At 41.4% G+C, this 14,473-nt stretch overlaps 1 protein-coding gene across 1 annotated transcript in view; it reads left to right on the top strand.

The window, feature by feature from the left end:
• The first annotated feature begins 13,810 nt into the window (after positions 1-13,810).
• ZSCAN31 (zinc finger and SCAN domain containing 31) overlaps positions 13,811-14,473 on the top strand; it is a 50,217-nt gene continuing 49,554 nt past the window's right edge. Inside the window, exon 1 of the transcript XR_004381455.1 lies at positions 13,811-13,973. The gene's annotated coding sequence lies outside the window, so the exon portion shown is untranslated. The remainder of the gene's footprint in view (positions 13,974-14,473) is intronic.

Below are 14,473 nucleotides of genomic sequence, written 5' to 3'. Positions count from 1 at the left end.
TTCTGTTGGCGCAGGGCAGGACCGGCTTCTCTGAGGGCACTCGGGTCAGCTCAGGGACCCCTGTCTGAACCGCCGTGTTTACGTCTACAGCTCTTGCCACCCCACGTGTTGTAAGTCCACTTTGTTTTCGTCTGTTCGTCTCAAACCCCAGCTCGCTTCTACCGTGACAGTAGTAGCGGCTCCTCCAGGGCAGACGTTTGTGTCTGTTTTGTTGAACTGGTAACAGTTGCAGATTGCCCACAGCTGTGCCTGGCGGGGGTTAACGATACGTGTTGGCTGTTACTTTGTCTGCAGCACCCGAGGGGCCTAAAACAGGCCTGGCACGTGGCAGGAACTCATTGCTTCTTGAATGGATGGATGGATGGATGGACGGACGAAGGAATGAATGAATGAGTGGCGTTCTTGCCAGAATCTTATAACAAAGAAGGGGAACCTTTTTCTGTCTTTAGCTAAGCTGTCAGTAAATGCTTCTCTGTAGGGCACTGAGCTGGGCTCTGGAGATAAAGAGATTTCTAGCAGAGAGAGGCTTCTAGAGCTACAGGGGGAAAAGATAGCAGTTTTAAAAACTATATTATAGATCGCAAATAACCACATGGCTAACAGTGACAGAAAGTGCTAATGTCGTCATTCTGGTTCTCACCGGTAGGCACTGGAGGTTATTTTATAATGCTAATTGATAACTGGCATCCAGTTTCAGCACCACTGACATCAGTGGCCAAATGACTTTAGGTTACATTGACTTTTTCAGTGAATATAGAGCTAGAAAAATGCAGCACTCCGTTCCCTGGAAATAATGCAGGTAGAAATTAAAATGTGAAGTGAAAAGGAAAAGTAAGTGTTTATGACCTCATTGAGAATGCTGTGGTATACATGCTTCGCTTGTAGGTTTTTGTTTTTTGGGTATATTTGCTGGTTGGTTGTTTTGCTTTTGTATGAATCGTTGGGACTTAGTTGGATATAAGCTATGAGATATTTGCTGTTGGACATGGAATGAGACAAATGGGATTAACAATTTCTATTTCCTGACATTTTCCAACTCAGTTTTAATGCTCTATCACTTTGTTACAGTGTTATTTGCCAAAGAATTCTACATACATATCATCCTTAATCACTTAAAAGAACACATCTTTTAGCGATGGAAGAAAGCAGTAATTATACAGGATTATTGCTGGGGCATAATCTTTTCTATTCACAGGAATAAATCCAGTTACTCTGAGGTATCCACTAAATAATTTGAGAGCTTAAAATAATACATACCTACTGAATTGAACACATTCAAATAAGGAAGTATAATTTAGCCCAAGGCTCGGTCACTTATTAATGTCATTTAAAATTTACTACCTCCAAAATTGTATTTATTTGGGGCCTGGATGTCAATGTTTTACATTCTGTCTCTGTATGGGTAAAAACTCCTGTAAAAGGTGGCTTTTAGGGCAGAAGACATATCCTTGTTGGTTTGTTTATTCAGGGTATCTGTAAAAGTCTGACCTTATATGCATACATATCTCAAACTTTGGAGCGCCTTTTATGGATTTTCTTTTTAGATTCATTTGTTGCCTTTCAGTTTTATGCTGATAAAATTTTGTGTGCATAACCTTTTTTTTTTTTTTTTTTTAATTCTATTTCCTGGGGCACGTGGTGGCTCAGTCGCAAAGTGTCTACCTTCCACTTGCGTTATGGTCCCAGGGTCCTGGGATGGAGCCCTACATTGGGCTCCCTGCTCTGCAGGAAGCCTGCTTCTCCCTTTCCCCCTTCTCCTGCTTGTGTTCCCTCTCTTGCTTGTGTCTCTGTCAAATAAATAAATACAATCTTTAAAAAGAAATTCTATTTCCCTTGGGGTACCTGGGTGGCTCAGTTAAGTGTCTGCTGTGGGCTCAGGTCATGGTCTCAGGGATTGAGCCCTGTGTCAGGCTTCCTGCTCAGTGGGGAGTCTGCTTCTCCCTCTCCCTCTGCCGCTCCCCTCCACTCAAACTCTCCCCCTTCCCAAATAAATAAATAAATAATAAGTAAAAATATTTTTTAAAATTCCGTTTCCCTCAAAATACATGCATATATAGGTGTAGGAGACCAGCACTCACAATGACCACCTTTTAACTCTTGCCCTGCTTTTACCATTTGAAGGACGGCCATCTTGCTCATCTAGCACCCATCTGCCTTTTCCACTCCCTTTTCCTCTTTACTCCTGTATCTAGTTATTCCTAAATGATAGTCCTCACTGCGTACCACAGCTGCTTTCTTCCCTTCCGTTATTTGCCCTGAAGTAGTGAAAGCCATATGAATTTTGGAGTTGGAGACCTACATTTAAATAAAAAACTTTATAGTTTCTTCCTTTTTTCTTTTTCTTTTTTTTTTTTTGAACTGGAGACAGAGAAGTATTCTTTTCATTTGTCAAAAGGTTGCTGTTGGAAACCTTGTAAAGAACAAATAATCCAATTAAAAATTGGGCAGAAGACATTTTGAACAAACATTTCTCCAAAGAAGACATCCAAAGGGCCAACAGACACAAGTTTTATGAAACATTAATATCTAATAGTGCAAGTTCACTTTCCTCTTTATAAAAATTCCATCATCTATTTTCATCTACTTATTTTTTACCATGAAATTTCCACATTTTCTTTAAAATATACCAAAACAAACCCTACAATGAAATAACAAAATATGAATCTTCTAAGATAGAAGGTGGCTGGTTACAAAATAAGTAAAAATTCCCTACATATATATACAAGAAGATGTTTAAACAGAGCCTTAGTTATACATATAGAAGTTAAAATAATAATTTGGGAGAAAGGCTGATGTAATGTGTTATCGCTGAATGTATACATCAGTGCAAAATTTCTGTAGAGATTTTTTTGAATTACCCTTCAAACTATTAAGTGCTCAAAATTTTGATTACATATATATAATATATAATAAAATAATATAATAAATATATAACTATAACTATATATATATCTTGCTGACAGCCCAAAGGTGCCTATTGAAATATTATTTGTGACAATAAAGTCCAAGAGATTCATCAGAAATGATTTTTTTGTTTTGTTTTGTTTTGTTTTGTTTTTTTAAATTTTATTTTTTATAAACATATATTTTTTTTTCCCCCAGGGGTACAGGTCTGTGAATCGCCAGGTTTACACACTTCCCCACACTCATCATAGTACATACCCTCCCCAATGTCCATAATAACCCCACCCCCCCAACCCCCCTCCCCCCAGCAACCCTCAGTTTGTTTTGTGAGATTAAGAGTCACTTATGGTTTATCTCCCTCCCAATCCCATCTTGCTTCATTTACTCTTCTCCTACCCCCTTAACCCCCCATGTTGCATCTCCTCTCCCTCATATCAGGGAGATCATATGATAGTTGTCTTTCTCCGATTGACTTATTTCGCTAAGCATGATACCCTCTAGTTCCATCCACGTCGTCACAAATGGCAAGATTTCATTTCTTTTGATGGCTGCATAGTATTCCATTGTGTATATATACCACATCTTCTTTATCCATTCATCTGTTGATGGACATCTAGGTTCTTTCCATAGTTTGGCTATTGTAGACATTGCTGCTATAAACATTCGGGTGCATGTGCCCCTTCGGATCACTACGTTTGTATCTTTGGGGTAAATACCCAGCAGTGCAATTGCTGGGTCATAGGGTAGTTCTATTTTCAACATTTTGAGGAACCTCCATGCTGTTTTCCAGAGTGGTTGCACCAGCTTGCATTCCCACCAACAGTGTAGGAGGGTTCCCCTTTCTCCGCATCCTCTCCAGCATCTGTCATTTCCTGACTTGTTAATTTTAGCCATTCTGACTGGTGTGAGGTGGTATCTCATTGTGGTTTTGATTTGTATTTCCCTGATGCCAAGTGATATGGAACACTTTTTCATGTGTCTGTTGGCCATCTGGATGTCTTCTTTGCAGAAATGTCTGTTCATGTCTTCTGTCCATTTCTTGATTGGATTATTCGTTCTTTGGGTGTTGAGTTTGCTAAGTTCTTTATAGATTCTGGACACTAGCCCTTTATCTGATATGTTGTTTGCAAATATCTTCTCCCATTCTGTCAGTTGTCTTTTGGTTTTGTTAACTGTTTCCTTTGCTGTGCAAAAGCTTTTGATCTTGATAAAATCCCAATAGTTCATTTTTGCCCTTGCTTCCCTTGCCTTTGGCGATGTTCCTAGGAAGATGTTGCTGTGGCTGAGGTCGAAGAGGTTGCTGCCTGTGTTCTCCTCAAGGATTCTGATGGATTCCTTTCTCACATTGAGGTCCTTCATCCATTTTGAGTCTATTTTCGTGTGTGGTGTAAGGAAATGATCCAATTTCATTTTTCTGCATGTGGCTGTCCAATTTTCCCAACACCATTTATTGAAGAGGCTGTCTTTTTTCCATTGGACATTCTTTCCTGCTTTGTCGAAGATTAGTTGACCATAGAGTTCAGGGTCTATTTCTGGGCTCTCTATTCTGTTCCATTGATCTATGTGTCTGTTTTTGTGCCAGTACCATGCTGTCTTGATGATGACAGCTTTGTAGTAGAGCTTGAAGTCTGGAATTGTGATGCCACCAACTTTGGCTTTCTTTTTCAATATTCCTTTGGCTATTCGCGGTCTTTTCTGGTTCCATATAAATTTTAGGATTATTTGTTCCATTTCTTTGAAAAAAATGGATGGCACTTTGATAGGAATTGCATTAAATGTGTAGATTGCTTTAGGTAGCATAGACATTTTCACAATATTTATTCTTCCAATCCAAGAGCATGGAACATTTTTCCATTTCTTTGTGTCTTCCTCAATTTCTTTCATGAGTACTTTATAGTTTTCTGTGTATAGATTCTTAGTCTCTTTGGTTAGGTTTATTCCTAGGTATCTTATAGTTTTGGGTGCAATTGTAAATGGGATTAACTCCTTAATTTCTCTTTCTTCTGTCTTGTTGTTGGTGTAGAGAAATGCAACTGATTTCTGTGCATTGATTTTATATCCTGACACTTTACTGAATTCCTGTACCAGTTCTAGCAGTTTTGGAGTGGAGTCTTTTGGGTTTTCCACATATAGTATCATATCATCTGCGAAGAGTGATAGTTTGACTTCTTCTTTGCCGATTTGGATGCCTTTAATTTCTTTTTGTTGTCTGATTGCTGAGGCTAGGACTTCTAGTACTATGTTGAATAGCAGTGGTGATAACGGACATCCCTGCTGTGTTCCTGACCTTAGCGGAAATGCTTTCAGTTTTTCTCCATTGAGAATGATATTTGCGATGGGTTTTTCATAGATGGCTTTGATAATATTGAGGTATGTGCCCTCTATCCCTACACTTTGAAGAGTTTTGATCAGGAAGGGATGCTGTACTTTGTCAAATGCTTTTTCAGCATCTATGGATAGTATCATATGGTTCTTGTTCTTTCTTTTATTAATGTGTTGTACTACATTGATTGATTTACGGATGTTGAACCAACCTTGCAGCCCTGGAATAAATCCCACTTGGTCATGGTGAATAATCCTTTTAATGTACTGTTGAATCCTATTGGCTAGTATTTTGGTGAGAATTTTTGCATCTGTGTTCATCAAGGATATTGGTCTGTAGTTCTCTTTTTTGATGGGATCCTTGTCTGGTTTTGGGATCAAGGTGATGCTGGCCTCATAAAATGAGTTTGGAAGTTTTCCTTCCATTTCTATTTTTTTGGGAACAATTTCAGGAGAATAGGAATTAGTTCTTCCTTAAATGTTTGGTAGAATTCCCCCGGGAAGCCGTCTGGCCCTGGGCTTTTGTTTGTTTGGAGATTTTTGATGACTGTTTCAATCTCCTTACTGGTTATGGGTCTGTTCAGGCTTTCTATTTCTTCCTGGTTCAGTTGTGGTAGTTTATATGTCTCTAGGAATGCATCCATTTCTTCCAGATTGTCAAATTTGTTGGCATAGAGTTGCTCATAATATGTTCTTATAATTGTCTGTATTTCTTTGGTGTTCGTTGTGATCTCTCCTCTTTCATTCATGATTTTATTGATTTGGGTCCTTTCTCTTTTCTTTTTGATAAGTCTGGCCAGGGGTTTATCAATCTTATTAATTCTTTCAAAGAACCAGCTCCTAGTTTCGTTGATTTGTTCTATTGTTTTTTTGGTTTCTATTTCATTGATTTCTGCTCTGATCTTTATGATTTCTCCTGCTGGGTTTAGGGTTTCTTTCTTGTTCTTTCTCCAGCTCCTTTAGTTTTAGTGTTAGGTTGTGTACCTGAGACCTTTCTTGTTTCTTGAGAAAGGCTTGTACCGCTATATATTTTCCTCTCAGGACTGCCTTTGTTGTGTCCCACAGATTTTGAACCATTGTATTTTCATTATCATTTGTTTCCATGACTCTTTTCAATTCTTCTTTAGTTTCCTGGTTGACCCATTCATTCTTTAGAAGGATGCTGTTTAGTCGCCATGTATTTGGGTTCTTTCCAAATTTCCTCTTTTGATTGAGTTCTAGCTTCAGAGCATTGTGGTCTGAAAATATGCAGGGAATGATCCCAATCTTTTGATACTGGTTGAGACCTGATTTAGGACCCAGGATGTGATCTATTCTGGAGAATGTTCCATGGGCACTAGAGAAGAATGTGTATTCTGTTGCTTTGGGATGAAATGTTCTGAATATATCTGTGATATCCATCTGGTCCAGTGTGTCATTTAAGGCCTTTATTTCCTTGTTGATCTTTTGCTTGGATGATCTGTCCATTTCAGTGAGGGGAGTGTTAAAGTCCCCTACTATTATTGTATTATTGTTGATGTGTTTCTTTGATTTTGTTATTAATTGGTTTATATAGTTGGCTGCTCCCACGTTAGGGGCATAGATATTTAAAATTGTTAGATCTTCTTGTTGGACAGATCCTTTGAGTATGATGTAGTGTCCTTCCTCATCTCTTATTATAGTCTTTGGCTTAAAATCTAATTTATCTGATATAAGGATTGCCACTCCTGCTTTCTTCTGATGTCCATTAGCATGGTAAATTCTTTTCCACCCCCTCACTTTAAATCTGAAGGTGTCTTCGGGTTTCAAATGAGTTTCTTGTAGGCAACATATAGATGGTTTTTTTTTTTTTTTTATCCATTCTGATACCCTATGTCTTTTGATTGGGGCATTTAGCCCATTTACATTCAGGGTAACTATTGAGAGATAGGAATTTAGTGCCATTGTATTGCCTGTAAGGTGACTGTTACTGTATATTGTTTCTGTTCCTTTCTGATCTACTAGTTTTAGGGTCTCTCTTTGCTTAGAGGACCCCTTTCAATATTTCCTGTAGAGCTGGTTTGGTGTTTGCAAATTCTTTCAGTTTTTGTTTGTCCTGGAAGCTTTTAATCTCTCCTTCTATTTTCAGTGATAGCCTAGCTGGATATAGTATTCTTGGCTGCATGTTTTTCTCGTTTAGTACTCTGAATATATCATGCCAGCTCTTTCTGGCCTGCCAGGTCTCTGTGGATAAGTCTGCTGCCAATCTAATATTTTTACCATTGTATGTTACAGACTTCTTTTCCCGGGCTGCTTTCAGGATTTTCTCTTTGTCACTAAGACTTGTAAATTTGACTATTAGGTGACGGGGTGTGGACCTATTCTTATTGATTTTGAGGGGGGTTCTCTGAAGCTCCTGGATTTTGATGCTTGTTCCCTTTGCCATATTGGGGAAATTCTCTCCAATAATTCTCTCCAATATACCTTCTGCTCCCCTCTCTCTTTCTTCTTCTTCTGGAATCCCAATTATTCTAATGTTGTTTCGTCTTATGGTGTCACTTATCTCTCGAATTCTGCCCTCGTGGTCCAGTAGCTGTTTGTCCCTCTTTTGCTCAGCTTCTTTATTTTCTGTCATTTGGTCTTCTATATCACTAATTCTTTCTTCTGCCTCATTTATCCTAGCAGTGAGAGCCTCCATTTTTGATTGCACCTCATTAATAGCTTTTTTTATTTCAACTTGATTAGATTTTAGTTCTTTTATTTCTCCAGAAAGGGCTTTTATATCTCCCGAGAGGGTTTCTCTAATATCTTCCATGCCTTTTTCGAGCCCGGCTAGAACCTTGAGAATCGTCATTCTGAACTCTAGATCTGACATATTACCAATGTCTGTATTGATTAGGTCCCTAGCCTTTGGTACTGCCTCTTGTTCTTTTTTTTGTGGTGAATTTTTCCTCCTTGTCATTTTGTCCAGATAAGAGTATATGAAGGAGTAAGTAAAATACTAAAAGGGTGGCAACAACCCCAGGAAAATATGCTTTAGCCAAATCAGAAGAGATCCCAAATCGTGAGGGGGGGGGAAGGGGATATAAAGAGGTTTAGAAAGAAAAGAAAAAAAAAAGAAAAAGAAAAAAGAAACAAATAAAAAAAGAAAACCAATAATGAAAAAATATAAAAAGGAAAAAAATATATATATTAGATGAACTAGTTAAAAAACGTTAAAAAAGAAAAGGGTAAAAGTTAAAAAAATTTAGCAGAAGAAGAGAAAAAAAATTGAAAAAGAAAAAAAAATTGAAAAAGAAAAAAAAATTGAAAAAGAAAAATTTAGCAGAAGAAGAGAAAAAAAATTGAAAAAGAAAATTCTTTAGCAAGGCTAAAGAATCATGGGGAGAAAGCCATGAGTTCCGTGCTTTGCTTTCTCCTCCTCTGGAATTCCGCTGCTCTCCTTGGTGTTGAAACTGCACTCCTCGGTAGGTGAACTTGGTCCCGGCTGGGTTTCTTGTTGATCTTCTGGGGGAGGGGCCTGTTGTAGTGATTCTCATGTGTTATTGCCCCAGGCGGAGTTGCACTGCCCTTACCAGGAGCCGGGCTGAGTAATCCGCTCGGGTTTGCTTTCGGGAGCTTTTGTTCCCTGAGCACTTTCCGAAGAGTCCGAAGGACGGGAATGAAGATGGCGGCCTCCCCGTCTCCGGCCCGGAGGAGCCGAGAGTCTGGGGCCCCACTCCTCAGTGCGCCCTCAGAGAACAGCGCCCAATTGCTTCCTTCACCCTGGCCTCCGGCCGTGCTCCGAGTTGACGGAGCCTGAGACCGGTTCAAGGTAAACCCAAGCTTAGAGCTCACTCCTCGGCTCTGTCTCTGTAGCCGGCCTCCTGGTTCCAATACCTGTAAGCTCTGCGACACTCAGACACCCCCGATCCTTCTGTGACCCTGCGGGACCTGAGGCCACGCTGACCCCGGGTGCGCTTCACCCCAGTTAAGCCTCTGGAGCGATGTCCCTCAGTGGAACAGACTTTTAAAAGTCCTGATTTTGTGCTCCGTGGCTCTGCCGCTTGCCGGGAGCCGGCCCCTCCCCCCGCGGTCTATCTTCCCGTTGCTTTGGATTCACTTCTCCGCCAGTCCTACCTTTCAGAAAGTGGTTGATTTTCTGTTTCTAGAATTGCTGTTCTTCTTCTCTTCGATCTCCCGTTGGATTTGTAGGTGTTTGCAATTGTTAGATAAGCTATCTAGCTGATCTCCTGCTACCTGAAGTAGTCTCAGCTGCTACTTCTCCGCCATCTTGACTCCTCCCCCCTAGTTTCTTCCTTTTTTCTTACATATGCCCCTGAGCTATTCTGAACTTGAATTCCCTCATTTGTAAACAGATTATAATCCCCAAATCAGACATTTGTAGGAACTAGATCATCAATATAAGCACCATGTATATAAGCCCAGCACAGTGCCTGCCACATCGAGGATATTTGGTAAATATTAGTACTTGACTCTTCATCTGCTTTCCATCCCATTAGATGTCTAGCAGCACCCAACCTTTACCAATGGCTGTTTTTTTAACATGTTACCTAAAGGTCATCTAGGTCAAATCTAGCTTTGGCTCACTACTCTCGGACATAACGCAAACTTCAAGATTCATCCTTTGAGTAGGTTGGCTTTTAGCCCCCTTTAGTGCTCATTTAGGAACTAGAAACTCCTCCCACATGATAAAGCATATCCAGTGGTCCTTGAACTGTCAGTGGTAGATAGAGATGTCTCTTAAAAACATTGGCAGGTCCCAATGCAATCTCTGTCAAAATACCAGCAGCATTTTTCACAGAGCTACAACAAATCTAAAATTCGTATGAAGTCACAGAAGACCCTGAAAGCCATAGCAACCTTGAAAAAAGAAAAACAAAGCTGGAGACATCACAGTTCTGGACTTTAAGTTCTATTACAAAGCTGTGATCATCAAAACAGTATGGTACTGGCACAAAAATAGACACATAGCTCAATAGACCAGAACAGAAAACCCAGAAATAAAACCATAACTCTATGGTCAATTAATCTTCAACAATGCAGGAAAGAATGTCCAATGGAAAAAGTTTGTCAACAGTCAAGGGAAAGCTGGAGAGCCACATGCAGAAGAATGAAACCGAACCACTTTCTTACACCGCACCCAGAAATCTGTGCAAAATAGATTCAGGATCTTTGGCCCACACCCCTTCTGTGGTGTTCTTTTTCTTTCTTTTTTTTTTTTTCCCCCTTCTGGTCATTAAAATTTGTGGCTTTATTTGTCTTTCTTTGAAACCCATGCAAACATGTGTTCTTTTTCAATTTCTTTGTTCCACTTCCACAGCAGGCAAAGTATTACCAGTGATTTTCAAAAATGAGTGTAATCAAATCACTTGGGTATCAGGTTAAATGTGTGTTCAGATTCTATAGGTCTGGGTTTTAATTTTTAATAATTTCCCAGGTGATGCCTATAATGTTACTTGTATTTATTTCCTATTGCCACCTTAACAGATTATCACAAACTCCCAGTGGTTTAAAACAACATAAATTTATTATTTCACAGTTCTTTAAGTCAGAAATCCCAGTTAACTCAGCTTGTTTCTCTACTCCAGGTTCCACAAGGCCACAATGAAAGTGTTAGCCATTTGGGTTCTTCTTTGTAGGCACTTAGAACCTGATTCCATGCTCATTCCAGTTATTGTTGTAATTCAGTTCAGAACTGAGTTGCCCATATCCCGATGAGAGAAAGCAAAGATTTGAATCAATGGAGGCACACAGTGTTCATGGATTAGAAGACACAACACAGTAAAGATATCAGTTCTCTCTACACTGATTTTTGGCTTAATACAGATTCTCTCAAAATCTCACCAGAAATTTTTTGTAGATATAAACTTATTCTAAGATTTATATGGAAAGGCAAGGGACCTAGGAAAAACTAAAGCTTGAAAAAGAATAAAGTGGGAAGAATCACTTTGGCTGATGTTAGGGCTACGGTCTATCTACAGTGCTCAAGAGAACGTGGTGTAGACACAGAGTTCAGACTGGAGAACCCAGAAGCAGATCCACACAAAAATGCCCAACAGATTCTTCACAAAGGTGCAGAAACAGTTTAGAGGAGGAAGGATAGTCTTTTCAGAAAATGGTGCTGGCACAGTTGGGTATCCATGGGCAAAATAAAATAAAAATAGCCTAAACTTCACACCTTATACAAAAATCAGCTCAAAATGAGTCATGGACTACAACATAAGATCTAAAACTATAAAATGTTTAAAAGAAAAGCTGGGAAATCATCAGGACCTACATTTAGACAAAGATTCTTAGAATTGGTGTCAAAACCGTGGTTGCTTAAAGGAAAAATTAATAATTTGGTTTTGATCAAAATTTAAAAGTGTTGTTCTGTGAAAGACTTAAGGATTGAAAGCCAAGCTCCAGATAGGGGAAGATACTTGCAAACCATATCTCTAACAGAGGACTTGTGTCTGGAATATAGAACATGTCAGATTGCAAGCAGCAGCTCTGGGCAGAAGTCCATCAGACACTTGCCAGCAGAACAGCCCGCAACGGGCATTCACGCCATTGACGCCGCAGCCATGTCGCCTCCTGGGCACCTGCACTCACAGGGTTGCTTTAACTTTCTTCTCCTCGTTGCAGGTTTTTCTCAGATTCCGTCTGATGAATTTAGACACGTTTCTCTCCAACAGAAATACCAAGACAGGTGAAGGGCTACAGCTGCCAGGGGAGGACACTGTGTGACTCACTGGCAGCTCAGGGAGCACAGGAGTAGTGTGGATGAGTCCACCGCAGTGGCAGCCGGAGCACCGGGGAGCCTTCCTTCCTTCCCCGAGGTGCGGCTGGGGTGCAGGGCAGGGAAGGATCAGCTCCACACTCGTAAGCCTAGATTGATGCTGACTATCATTTTTAAGTGGCCATCTACTCAGCCTCAGGAGACAGACTTTTACTTCCGGTTATGTCATGGGGCACCTGGCTCCCGTCCTGCCTTTGGAGACAGGCTGTGAACGTTCATTGGCAGGTAGCACGTGCCCCCTGTACCCTGTAACTTAGCAAGTGTGGTTACAGGTGCAGGAGCGGGAAGACCCTTGCTGTATCTCTCACCCACTACATAGTCAAGAGCATGTGCTCCCAGATCCCAGGAATTCTTACCTGTTCTGTGTGGCCACCGTCTTCAGAAAGGGCACTGTGGCCTTAACAGCCCCAGGTTTGGCACCAGCTTTTTTTTAAAAGAAAGGCTGACAGATTTGGTCAGAAAACAAACAGCCCTTTTTAGATTGAAGCAATATTTTAAAAAATGTTTTAAAGATTTATTTATTTGAAAGAGAAAGACAGAGCATGTAAACGGGGAGGGGCGGAGGGAGAGGGAATCTCAAGCAGACTCCACACTGAGTGCGGAGCCCAGTGTGGGGCTGAATCTCACAACCCTGGGATCGTGACCTGAGCCACGATGGAGTCGGCTGCTTAGCCGATTGGGCTGCCCAGGCGCCCTGGCAGTTTTTAAATCTGTGTAAACAACAAGCAGGGATACGCAGATGTGTTTGCTCCCTGTGTCCTGTGTCCCGCAGGATGGCACCCAAAGAAGCCATGTGTCAGCAGCGCGTGTGGTAGAACGTCCTGCTGCAGAGGAGCTGCTGTGGTGCTGCAGCCGAGCGAGCCCCCCTCTGCAGGGGAGGAGACTGCCCCGCGACGTCGCCATGCGGGCCAGGGGGCGTGGCAGGCGGCCTTGGACAGGCTGCGCACCGTGCTCGCCCAGTCCCACATTCTGGGGGGACCACAGGCCTACGCAGCTGCTCTTGAACCCTGGTCTGTGCGGCTCCTGCGTGTGGACACGGGCTGTCAGGCAGACTCACAGAACGAGGACAGACACGGACGGAACATCTTAGGAGAGAGTTCAGTTCTCCTGCTCTTCGAAGGGGAGAAAACTGCTCATCTTCGGTTCCTTAGTGTGTGACCTAACACTGTGAGATTTGCTGCCTGAATGGTTGTAAACACAGGGTTTAGCAATAGGAAAGAAAAGTTTACTTCCGGAAGTGGGAATGTGAACACTGTGGTCTCTAGCACGAGGGAATTTGTGTTAACAGGAGAGAGCGAGCAGAATCAACCCAGCTTTAGAATCATCCGTTCGTCAGGCTTGCCTGGTGCTGAGCGAACAGTACTGAGCCCGTCATTTATCTCTGTCTCTCAGCTTCGTACCAGCCCTTCTCTGTCTTGATCTGGAAGCAGGGGAGGGGAGGGAGGCACAAACATTATTTCCTAGGTTCTTACTATCAGTTGTAATAACTGGAAATCAAAATGAGGGGGGCGTGGGGAGGAGCATGGTTAAGGTTTAATTCTGTAGTGAATACTCGGTATTGGAATGGTCAGTTTTATGGGTCAACATGATCAGAGCACAGGGTGCCCAGACATGGGGTCACGCATTGTTCTGGGCATGACTGAGGACGTTTTGGGAGGACACTAACATCTGAGCTGGTATATGCATAAAGCAGAATCTTTTCCCTACTGCGGATGGCCCTCATTCAGATAGCTGAAGGCCTGAACAGCACAAAAGTGCTGACCCTACCTTGATAAGGGGGAACTCCTCTTGCCTGACTGCCTTAAGCTGGGACATCAGTCTTTTCCTACCTTCAGACTCAGACCGTCCTTCTTAGTTCTCAAGCCTGCTGGCTTTTGGACTGGAACTCTCACCATGGGCTTTCCTGCTTCACAGGCCTTAGGACTTGGACCGAACTACAGCATTAGCTCTGCTGGGTCCAGGTTGCCAACGACACATCTTGAGACTTCCCAGCCTTCACAGTCATGTGAGCAAGTTCCGTATATATAATAAATCTCTTTGTATATATTTATATCCTAGTAAATATGTTTTTCTGGTGGACCCTAATACATAGGTATAAAGAAACTTTAGAAATCATGCATTTTTATTGGTTTAAGAATTCACTCAGAGAAAATAACCATATAGTTTTTACTGTAATATAAACAATTTACTTTAGGATTTGTTAGATTTGTGTCCCCTAGATCCCTCAAAACTTTGGAGTACCAGGCCTTGAAAGCTGGCCTTGGAGCCGGGACTTGGACAGGTCTGCAAGGGATTTTGGATAAGCGGGGGACAATCTGTCACAATGACAAAACCATTAACTGGGCAAGGTGACCAGAGAACCTTGCTATATTTGAATTCCAGAGTCTTGGACTGCTAATAATAAATGGGGAAGTAGCTGTTGGTGCCAGAAACCAAGTGAGAAGTGTGGGCAGATGCAAACACAAAAGTGTATTTCTCCAGTAAGTTTGCAGGAAGGCAGTCATC

This window comes from Lontra canadensis, unplaced genomic scaffold (assembly GCF_010015895.1).
Source record: "Lontra canadensis isolate GAN:19392208 unplaced genomic scaffold, GSC_riverotter_1.0 scaffold194, whole genome shotgun sequence".
NCBI lineage: Eukaryota > Metazoa > Chordata > Mammalia > Carnivora > Mustelidae > Lontra > Lontra canadensis.
Note: the sequence above shows the minus strand (reverse complement) of the source record. Positions and strands in the feature narration are given on the sequence as shown.